The sequence below is a fragment of the Uloborus diversus genome, chromosome 8 (genome assembly GCF_026930045.1).
Source record: "Uloborus diversus isolate 005 chromosome 8, Udiv.v.3.1, whole genome shotgun sequence".
In the NCBI taxonomy this organism is placed as follows: domain Eukaryota; kingdom Metazoa; phylum Arthropoda; class Arachnida; order Araneae; family Uloboridae; genus Uloborus; species Uloborus diversus.
The window spans coordinates 102130930-102143177 of record NC_072738.1 but is presented as its reverse complement, the minus strand read 5'-3'; the positions used below and the strand labels follow the sequence as shown (position 1 = coordinate 102143177).

Here is a 12248-nt window from a genome sequence, read left to right as displayed (position 1 = left end):
TTTGAGATGATGAAATTGATAAAATTTACACACTAGGTTGGTTTTCTCAGGGGTGCCTACCCTGGGGGGGAAGGGGGGCATGGAGCAGACTGCGCCATTGAAAATGTTAGGGTGGGGGTGTTTTGAGGGTTATTTTTCTCTTTTTAGGATGGGTCTTGCTTTGGGCAAGGGGCTTCGCGAAATTAAGGGGGTGCACAATTGCGCTTAGGGGAGGGGGCACTCCTAGTTGTCTTTTTATCAAAAGAAATTTTTTTAAACTGATAATTGTTTTAACCACAGCTAAAAAAGCATATTTGACGAAATATAGAACTTTCGATTGACAATAAATATACAGTGAAACCTCCCTTAACGGACACTCCCCGAATAACGGACACCTCTAATTAACGGACATTTTTGCAAGTCCCAGTCCCTCAATATAGGCCATTAAATGTAATTCACTCTGAATAACGGACACTCCGAATAACGGACAGTTATTTCACAAAAAAGTTTCCTTGCGATCGTAGCACTTCCGTTTTTTTTTTCTTTTCACAGAATATCTTAATAACTGCTTGCCTTTCAAAGCTTTTCATCCTCCACAACTGATATTCCACCCCCCCCCCCCCCGTCATTTCCTTATCACTGTTCCTTGGAATTAAAAGGGTGGTAATGGGCAGACGCAGCGATTGGGGCTTAAAAGTTGGGGGCAGAAAAAAAAGAACTAAAAGGCATGGTACTTTTTGCGGGCAGCAAAAAATGAAAAAGAGAAAAAAGTCATAATTTTGTAACGGCTAGTTTTGAGAGTATTGAAGCAGATAAGTGAAAACTGATGTCAGTCTAACAATTAACGTACGTTTTTCTTAAGATTTTAATGAATTTTGTACCCAATAACTATTTAAAAGTTAAGAAAAAAAAGAGGAAACTGGGCGCTTTTTCTAACTGGGGCTCTCGGGAGATGCAATTGAGCTGACCAGCGCCGGTAGTAGTCGGCTTTATGGCGCCGTGGTTTCGTTGGGTTGTTTAATTTTTAGATATGAAAAAGATTTGCCCATATTCAAGGTCATATTGCCAACTGTCAATCATGCAATAGTGATACTCGAGATAAAATAAATAAATTAGCCATAAAAAGTGTGTGGGGGAAAGGGGGGTTGCTCCGCCAAATCGCCGCCGTTGGTAATGCAAAAAAGAGATGTCAAACTGTTTTAACTGATTACGTTAATTGATTAAATGCTTTTTAAGACAAGTGTGTGCTGTCAGTATACCTTTATTAATAAAAAACAGATTAATTAAACTTGACGTAAAATGTAGTAAACCTTTCGCAATTGTTCTGATTGTGTTCTACAAAGGGGACAACAGCCCATTCTGAAAAAGGTAAATTAAGTAGTTCCTCCTAATAGCGGACACCTCCCAATAACGGACAAAACTTCTGGTCCCTTGACTGTCCGCTATTCGGAGGTTTCACTGTACCCGCATGGAAACTTTTTAACACTTCTGCATACATTAATCTTGATAGATAGCATTTTTTGAATTTCAATTACACTTCTTCTAAGTTATTGGAGTGGCGGAAAACTAACAAGAAAGCAAAATTACACCCCCCCTCCACTCTTTAGTCCTAGTGATGTCATTATATAAGCTATTTTTACGCAATTGTGTTGTAAGAGGATGATGGCGCTGAAGGGGATATTGGATGCGCTTCAATACGATTTTCGATCTTTAAGAGAATTCTAGAGAAACTAGTTTCTCAACTACCGTCGTTAAATGCCGTGGTGAAATCGAACTGATGAATCGAACGGTGTTAAAATACTGACGTAACTTCTGATCACGTTCATCTACAAATGTTTCTCCTTTAGAAAAGTGAAGAGATACATTAGCAACTTGATAGCTCTCAGAAAACATGTTGTTTCCTCAAAGAACTGCTTTTTCTTTCTGCCGAAGAGTTCACTTAAGGATTTTTCATTAGTTGACTCAAGCTGCATTTTGCTTCGTGTTTTTCAGGTAGAAAAACTGTTGGTTAACAAAGCTGTAAGTTACATCGAATACTTTGTTTCCTTTTCTTGTCATGTAACTGAATTTTTGTAAGTCTTTTTACAATAAGATTCTTGTTTTGAGCTATTTCATTTTCAATTACATTATGTTATTTTTGTCTCATAAAATTAGCATTTAAAATGATCTGAAACGAAAAAAAAAAAAAGAAAATAAGTTGTGTTAAAATGGTTAAAATGCATATTGCTCACCGATGGCAATAGTGGAACGTCCAAAATTAAATAAGTAAAGAAATAAATAGAGAGATATGCTTTGCGTTCAAGGGAAAGATAGACTGAAAGTAAACAAACGGGATGCTAGAAGTTTTGCCACTATGGTCATTGTTGGTGATTTTCTCTGGAATTAAAAAAATAAAAATAAAAAATGTAAACCAGTACTATTCACATCCGCCGTCTGTTTGGCACCAATTCGTTTTCGCAAACCCAAGCAGGTGTTTGAGGCCGCCAAATGGCGTATTTCTTTGTTAGCATCCAGTCTATCTTTTCCGTGAACGCTCTATACTGCCGTGCTGAGCACAAAAATTGTATCTGCAATCAACTTCAACTGAGAAATAGCTTTTTTAACTTTTCTAACAACATATACTTGATTCAAGAGCCACTACTTTTTCAGAAAAAATTAAAAAATATTTTCCATTCGCCAATGACCATAGAGCATTGTATGTGTTTAGGTAAAATAGGTTACAAAGAACCACTTGGTGGCAATAATTCAATTTCGGTAAACAGTGCAGATACAACTTTTGTGCTTAGGACGGCAAAATAGATATACTATAGCTATAGCTAAAATAAACGAACGTAACAATTTTTAACGCAATGCTATTCTCGCCAAAAGAGGGCACAAAACTATTGTTGGGGCAAGCCTAACCCGGCAGCATCGCAATGCTGTGATTAGGGTCTGCGCAGCCTTCAAAATGCAGCCAGGTTAGGTTTGCCCCGACTATATAGTTTACATAAGTTATGCGCATGGTGGCATACAAGCGATTAATAGCAGTGGTGTTCCCATGAGGTATACTCCATATACGCCGTATACTCTCAAAACATTTTTTAGATATATAGCGTATATTCTCAAGCTTCAAACATTTTCATATTATGACATAATATGTATATAATCGCATACACATATTGTGCATAGCTGAATACTGAGAGTATACCCTCAGAAAATTTGATGGGAACATCACTGAATAATAGTATAGCCTATTAAGGCTCTTGTGCCAAAAAACTCAATCAAACCCACCAAGCGATCTAATCAGTTGTTGCACATGTTTAAAAGTTCTAAATTTAGAAGAAAAATTATGTATTAATTTAGACTACAAAAATCAACCAGTAATCATAAAATGCTAGAACGTTTCGAGTACATTGTAGTGTTAGAGTATAAATCTATTAAAATAAGTATAACTCAAAATCTAGACTTTCTCCAATACTATTTCTGCAAGACGTACTTCTATTGTCACAGGTGAGTGATATACAGTGCTGGCCAAATTATTAGACTAAGGAGTTTTTTTTTGTACACTATTTGTACTAAAATACTATTTATTCTACTGTTAAAGTACAGTACATACTGTACACTGATTATTACGTTATTTTAGCATAATTTAATGTTTGCAGGTGGCAGCACTGTCTAATTTGTTTATGTTCTTTGTTTATCTACCTACTAGAAACATAACCTCAATCAGCTTAAACAGTTCACTAGTTATTTTTATTAGTGTGTTCTGTTATATTTAAAGTTAGTTTTAGGTAGTTAGTGAGTATGTGTATGTGAGTATAAATAATAGTGAGTGTAAACAATTTTTTACCTCCTTTTTTAAAATTTTAAGAAATTCTGTAAACCTTGTGAAAAGTATGCCAAAAAGACTTAAAATGCTCATCAAGAACAAGGAAATGCATACTAAATATTAGATAATTATTTCACTGTTCGTTAATGTTTCTATAGTTATGTAATCAATAAAGAATTAGCTTTTAAAACAGTCTTAGTCTAACAATTTGGCCAGCACTGTACAAGCTATTTACCTCCTTGCTATAGACCGAAGGCAGAAAAAAAATCCAAATATTATGTATCCAAAATTAAGATCATTAACTTTATTGCCTCTCTTTTCACCGAATTTCACGAACATAGCAGTTAGTGATCTTTACATCCACAAAGGTAAAATAAGAACTTGAAGTCTCTTTAAAACTCGATATCGTAATAGTTCTTAAATAAATATGCACTAAGTAAACGTTGCTTTATTTTGTACTGTTATCACTATGCAAATTATTTTAATATCCTTAAAATGATGAAGGAAATTCTAATATACGAATCATTTTACAATTTAAAACTCGCTACCATTTCAAATAAATCTTCCTAACTCGAACGAGGTTGACGTTTTTTTATTGGTGAAAAGAATGCCTTCAGTGAGTACTATCAGTTAGCGCTTTTACAATTGCCCTTGACGATAAAGAAAAAATTAATCCTAAAAAGCGAAAGCTTTCTTAAACAGAAACGACTATCAAAATAATGTTACATTTCGTGAAGGATTAAATTTGGGCGTCAGCCAGGTTTACCTCCGTAATACGTCTGTTTATTTTTTGTAATTAATTCTCATGTTTGCAAACAGCAGAACCGAATAGCATTCTACTCGTCAGCAAACATTCTAATGTTTTATTCTGTCATAGTTTACTTTTGAAGGGAGTAACTTTTCTTCCTAATATATTTATTTATTATTTTGTTTTCTTTCTGCTGAGTTTGAGATAATTAAAATCCATTTCTCAAATTAAAAAGAGAGAGCTAGAGAGAAAGTAAAAGAAAAGAAAAAAGGAATGATTACTCTTGAATATGTTACCATGTTTATTCAAGCCTCTATAAACTCTAATCTTTAGTATTTCAACTTTTTACACTTCAGATCGATCTTTCCGTTTTCTTGAAATAACCTCTCGATCAAAGAGTAAAAACAAGAAGTCCAGAACTACACGCAGGGGCGTGCACAGACATTTTGGGACCCGTCACAAATGACTTTTCCGTTCCTTCCTCCATATTGTTAACCCCTATATTTCACGCCAAGTGTTAAAAATATTGGACCCCCTTCAGGCTCGGGCCTGGGCCAACAGATCTACCCCCCTCCCCCCGTGCACGCTATTAACTACACGAACCTACTTTTCCGTATTAGCAACATCAACTTTCTAGCATCTGATCAATCAGGGGTACCCATCCCCCTCAAGTTCAATGGCGCTAATCCTCCCCCCACTCCATTTTTTCTCAACCCTCTTTCCCTTTATAATTTTTTAGCTCTCTTTTTAAATTTTTTTAAAAGAATATTCTTTTTTTATTTCAATTTCATTATTATTATTTTACTAGAAAGTCGCTCATCAAGGTATGACGGGTAAAAATTACTTTTTTCCTTCTACGTTTTAACGAAGCCATTGCCTGTTTGGTGATATTTTGATAGTTGAAATTGTAACCCTAACTCCAGTGGATGACCCTAAACTCCAGAAGGTAGCGTTCATTATTGACCGCTTTTTCGTTTCTCCATTCCCCTGAAATGACACAGTCTCACCAGTAAAACAGTTAAGTTACCGGATCGAGTTCAGCCTTGTCACGATAAAGCCTTTCCCTGCATGTTAAACATTACCAAAACATACTATCAAATTATCATGCCGTGGAGCGAGTTTCATTGTCAAAGCACGCAGGTTACTCGATTATCGGCTATTAATTATATGAGGGTTAGAAAAGTTCTGTGCTATGCTAATGACATACGCACAGACACACAAACTAAACAAATAAATAAAATATAAATAGAATGAAATAAAATGAATAATCTATATATATAAATGGATGTATGTTTGTGGGTGTGTGGGTATGTGTGTATGTTTCTTATACAAATCCACAGTTTTCGTCGGATTTCTTCCACATTTGGCACAAAGGTAAATTTTTGCTCAGGAATTCATATAGGCGGGTTTTTGGAATTTTTGACAAACACCCAAAGAGGTCTAATTTCATATTTTGAGTCATAAAATTGCTCTTTTCTGCACGAACTAATTTTTGTATAGGTATGAATTTAGTCTAAATGAAAAGCCCGTAAAAAACTGCCCTTTATGAAGTTTTTTCAAAGATTGACTTTAATCGTTAAATTTGTGAACCTTGGTTCAAAGCAAATGAAAACGGTTATCAACATATAACCACTAGGAGCTATTTTAAATGCAATCAACACAAAACGTATCCTAAACGATGGCCGTCAATGCTGTTTAGCGATGAGCGTTGAAGCATGTTTGGCGAGAAAGCCGTAGATATAATAAACGATGCTTTGCATCATTTCTTAAACTGCAACCTACGAACCCCCCAAGGGTCCATTGATGCTACTCATGGTGCTACTTAACTTGAACGCTACCGTTTAATTATAATTTTTGAATATTGTTTAATTATAAAATCCACAACAGTAAGGCTTCGTGTAATTTTTGATCAGTGTTTATCCCGTTAATAGCGGGAAAGTACAAACATAAGTAAGGTAATAGTATTGCATTCAATATTGACGTACAATCTTCGACTGTTTCAGCATTAGACTACTTTTATTAAAACCACATCTATTACATCCTTGCAACAGAAATTTTATTTAATGTTCTATGATCCTTATCAAACCAATTAGCAATTTGTAAATTTTCTTTATACTATTCCTTGATTTACGTCGAATCTTTAAGTAATTCGGTTCAACTATATCGGTATTTGTGAACCTTGGTTCAAAGCAAATGAAAATGGTTAACAACATATAACCACCAGGATATATTTTAAATGCAATCAACACAAAACGTATCCTCAACAATGGCTGTTAATGTCGATTAGCGACAAACGTATAGCAGGTTTGGCAAGAAAGCCGAACGAAAAAGAAATGCTGTCTTTCAGTAGTTCTCAAATTGACCCTGCAAAGACACAGGGATGCATTGAAATCACCATCGTTGGTTCTTCTTCAATTTGCTTGCGCATTTAGCTAATAAGTTTTCAAGTAATAATACCGTAACTGTAAACGAAATTTTGATCTGTATTTTCTATACATAAACAGCACAGAAAATACCAAAATGAGATAGGTATTATCGAAGTACAATCTTCAACAGTTTTACAATTAGAAAACTAAATTTATATTAAAACGACATCATTGCATCGGAAATATAATTTAGTATTGTATTATTCTTAAACAAATCAATATGGATATGTTATTTATACTATTCCATGATTTACCTAATTCAGTTCACCTAAGTTTCACAGAAATCGCTCCAGGTTATCAGAGAGCAGGGGTAAAAATACTAATATGGCAAATGAATTGCAAAATAATCATTTTTGTGCATAGTAGCGTAGATTGAATTTATCTTTCAAGGGGGAGGGGTATAGTCATGGGGTTCATTACATGTACATAAACTATTACACTAGGATTGCTAATGTGTGGTAAAATAAAAGTCTGTGCATCTTTAGACTCGAAACCACACGAAAATTTAATACGGCGGAATTCATAGTTTTAGAAGGGTAAAAGTTTGAAGTTTGAAAAATGTAAAGAAATATTAATTTACATTTAAACTTTTAAAATGCATAAAATATCTCCATTTTTTACGTAAACAAATTTCTTAATCGTTTAAAATTTTATATTACTTTAACGCTCGAAGCAATAGTACACCTGAAGGAGCGTCTTCGCTGACTAGCAATAATTTTAAACTACTTAGCGGGTATGCGGCAACTTTTGACACGAAGAGATTGCTACTGAAATGGGCATGATGAAATATTACGCCACATTATAGTTTTTTCGTTTTAGTCTTCATCGTGAAATATAGTTGAGCAAAGCTCCATTTCCAGTTACAAGACTCTGAGTTCGATAACTTTTATTGTAAACAATCGAAAAATATTACTGTTTGTAACTACCACTAAGTAATTCAACCGTCATTGAAAAAATGCTGTAAGATAAAAATGGATACGTATCAGTGTTATAGAAGCAACTCCTGTTCCCAGAAAGAATTGTATTTAGGAGCAAGATTTGAGTTAAATTTAAGAATTAAAAAATTTAGAACAATTTAACTTTTTAGTACTAGGATTACGTTTCTAAACGTGGAAATACATTTTCTTCGTTTTGAAGCTGCGTATATGGGGAACAGAATGTGCAACAAGCTTCTGTAAAACATAAACAAAAGAATTGTCTATTATACAGTTGTAAGTAGAAACAAGACGGTTTTTTTCTTTCTTTTAATTTCTTGGCCTGCAAATAATTTTTAAAAAAATGACGCGGATGGTGACCAAAATGTGCACGCCTATTTCTTTTTTCTATAAGGCAGTTCAATTGACTGGTTTTATATAGTTCGTTTCATAAGTTCACGTCCACGTACTCCATTTTTAACGCTTTATGTATCTTTAAATAATAACTGTAACTGTTTCTATGGCAACTATTATTCAGTGGAACCATTCCTACCCCTAATGACGACTGTGCCTCTGCAAATTAAAATTTCAATATTCTTAAAGGAATACTTCAGAGCAGCAAACTTAAATAAGTGCTCTTACTACCTTCAGTTTGCGTTATCATGTACAACATTTACGGCAAGTATGAGGTTTTAAAAATTTGAAATAAAATTTTAATCTAGACAAATTTTGAATCGTTGCAAGACACCATTATTAATATCTGTCATTTTTACCTACGAAAATAGAAATTTGACATAAATATAGGAAATAAAATGTAGTTGACGTACCTCTTTTTATGCAATTTACACTTATCTAACTTTACTCCATGGCATGCTACTAAATCGTCACGGAAAGGGCAAACAGACAAATTTTGTGAAATTATTTATACTAAGTGAAAATTTTCTACGGAATGTGCTTACATTCCAGAACACTTACAAAAAATTATAAAATGAGTTTTCCTAACACGTAAAACCTTGAAAGTAAATACACCGCCAGAAAATCCGTAAAACGGAATGTTAACGGTTATTAATAACAATGACTGAATTCCTTATTTTCTGTACAGTAGGCATTCTCTTTAGCTTTTGGGCCATTGAGGATGATTTTTATATCTGAAAATATTGTAACGGTGGCATATTTTGCATATATTTGTAACTGATAAAAGCCATTGAATTTATTCACGACTCTTTCTAGGAAAACACTCCAAGATTTTTTTTTTTTCAGAATAAAATGTATGTGAAGAGTACTATAGCATGCTTTAATGTCTTGAGGAATACAAAACCGTCAAAGGCAGCACAACGGTTTTCGTATTCGAAGCACCACGCAAAAGGTTGTCCCACAAGATATGCAAGACAATCATTTGTCTCTGCATTAAGACATTGGATGTACCGCCCGTCTGATTCATCCGCAGACAACGTGCCAGTGGATACGACAGAACCAAAAAATATCGTTGACAGAACCTCGATAACATGCCTCATGCTTTTTCGTTTTTACTTGATGATATTTTTCTTGCAAATGCTCAACTTTCTGTGCTATTTACAGTCTTTTGAAAATTTGAGCCTAGAGTAGTGTGAATGCAGTTTTTTACTGCCATTTAGATAGAATTCATCCATTTAATTATCTAAATGATATGTTGCATTGAGAAGCACCCGGGCAACGCCGGGTAATAAGCTAGTTTAAATTAAAACTAAATCAATAAATAAATTTAAATAAATAAATAAATAAAATTTAAAAATCCCCTCCCTCTCCAAATTTAGATGGCGCACCTTGCGCCATAATCACCCCCCCCCCCTCCTCCTGTGGGCATCCCTGTAATCAATCTTCTCTTAACAAGCTAAGATTTCAAATTATGTCAAACATACCTTTTTAACATTTAAAGCGGATGCCTAAAAACAAAATATGACTCTACTTATTTTAAGATTCAGGGCTTTACCTTCAACAGTTGGGAATGTTTTTTCACACTTGATTGTTCAAAATTTTCAAGTGGGCGCATCTGGATTTCTTATCTTCTGAAGGTAATCAAAGTCCCTAGGCTACCGGTGGCAGTACAGTAGTAGCCTCAGTTCTGTAATAATTCTATTCACGCCCGAGTCGGAAGTTACAATAGTTTCATCGCTGAAGAGAAAGTAAGCCAAGCAAGGCGACGATTAGTCGAGCTTTTTTTTAATGAACAAATGAAAATGTCTCTTTTATAATTAATATTCAAATAAGAAAATGTCGCTGATGGCAAAACCTGTCTCATTTATTCGCTGTCTGCGCTTAGTTTAGTTTTTTTTTGTTTTTTTGTTTATTCTAGTATCTGTTGTAATTAGCTTACCTGCATTTTCTCACTTCCGTCGAGGTCAGGAAAAGTTCCAATTGAATCCAAAATATAGTTGACCTCGCTATTGATTAGTACGTTGATCTACATACGTCACAAAGCGGAAGCCATGTACACATTAAATGTCCTTGAAACTTCATTCACTTGTGCATTTCAAAATTTATTCTCAAAGTTGTTTTTTTCTTTATTTTTCTTTCTTTTCTTTTGATGTTCTTTCCAGCACTGGTGTTTGTCAACTGATGCTGTAATTCACAACCGTTTCATACTGTAAAATATACTCTTTTTGTTTCATAGAAAATTCCGGTATTTTTCAGTACTTTGGTAAACACCCAATCGCTATTAGAACTTACAGATCCATGTTCTCATTGATGTATGCTACCAAAGTAATTTAGTAGTTGTTTTTTGCAGTGTAAAAATTTTAGGGGAGGGTGGTGACTACATAATATTTTGTAAATTATTTATTCTAAATGTACTACTATTACATGTTTACCCTTTAAAAAAAGTTACTGTATTTTAGTGAAATTAAATTTATATTTTTAATTACGCAAAAAAAGGAAAAGGTTTTAAGTTTTTTCATAAAACAGAATAATATGCATTAACATAAACTATAAGAGAAAAAAAAAAATACCAGAACCACCGTAGTTGCAAGTAAAATGTCAAAAATTATTTTAAGATCACGCGGAGGATTTTTCTCAATTAAGTGCAAAGAAACAAAATTGCACGAAAATTTCTGAGAGAAATTAAATCTTAGTGCTGATTGGAATCTATCTGATTAAAAAAAAAGGGGGTCACCAATTGATATTTTTAAATTTGAATTTAGCCAAGTGATTTTCATTTTAACATGAAGACGACCCCTTAATGATATTTTATAATGCAATTTTTTTCTTACTGTTTTCCGTATAAATCGACACATTTTTTATGCCCGTAGTGCAAATACTTGTTTCAAGTGTCGCTTTTCAGGAATGTAGGTCATACTTTTACATTACTGAAAACATAAGTAGCAATCACAGAATTCTTTTGCGTTGCAGCTAGTTTCACTATGTAAAATCTATGTTATTAGCTGAAATATTAAAGTATTTATATTGTACTTTGAATTACTCATCACTGAAACTAAAAAGAAGAGAATATAGATATAGAAATGAATAAATTCCAAGTAAGGCAAACACACCAGTAGTGGCCAGTGCTTCAATAGTGGCCATTTCAAGGTTTAAAACGCACTAATAGTGGCCACAGTCAAGTATATTTTTAAATTGTATGTCTACAATATTAATTACCTCTCTTGAAACTCAATGAGCGTATTATAACCCAACTCTTCCTTAATCGTCCCGTTTTCTAAAAATGTCCAAATTTCAATTTGTTCAGTTTTTTATCCATTTTTTCCCTAACCTCAAATTTGTTCCATTAGTGACCTCTCCATGATCTGAAAGTTTCAGTAGTGGCCATCTGACATTCTCCCATCCGAAGAATTTGCATTACAAATTTTAAATTCAAATAATTGATGAATAAAATTTATTCACTATGATAGATACGTTAAGTACCAATATTTTAATCACATTATTCTTGCTCACTTCTTTCTTCCAAGTATACGCAATCTTGAACTGGCCACTACTGAAGCACTAGCCAATGCTGGTGTGTTTACCTTATATATTTTAAGAATATTTATGCTTAAAACTTTTTTAGGGTTAATTCTGTACCTCAAAGTCAGAAGAACGAAAGGTCATTAAGGTAATTTTACAGGAGAGAGGAAAAACTTTTTTTCTGACGCATGCAAAGAAGGGGACGCGCGCCTTTTTAACCATGGCAAAAAATAGAAAAGAATTAAAAAAAAAAAAAAAAAGAATTACGGTTCACATGACTCAATACTCTGACGTACGGAATTTACGGTTTAACTCAAACTTCATTGACGCAAAAAAACAATAAGTGTCAACACTTTGAGTTATCCCCCAAATTTATTTTTTAAGCTTAATACATCCCTTTTCGGCAATTTATTACGTGGTTTCTTGTTAATTTCTTATTG

At 33.8% G+C, this 12248-nt stretch overlaps 1 protein-coding gene across 2 annotated transcripts in view; it reads left to right on the top strand.

Annotated features, from left to right (window-relative positions):
• Nucleotides 1–12248, top strand: part of LOC129228277 (NAD kinase-like) — a 137905-nt gene that overhangs the window by 27287 nt on the left and 98370 nt on the right. Inside the window, exon 1 of one of the 2 annotated variants that reach the window (XM_054862948.1) lies at nt 1683–1998. The exons of the other annotated variant lie outside the window; for it this stretch is intronic. The gene's annotated coding sequence lies outside the window, so the exon portion shown is untranslated. Of the gene's footprint in view, nt 1–1682; nt 1999–12248 lie in introns of those variants that run through there. 2 annotated transcript variants of the gene reach the window in all.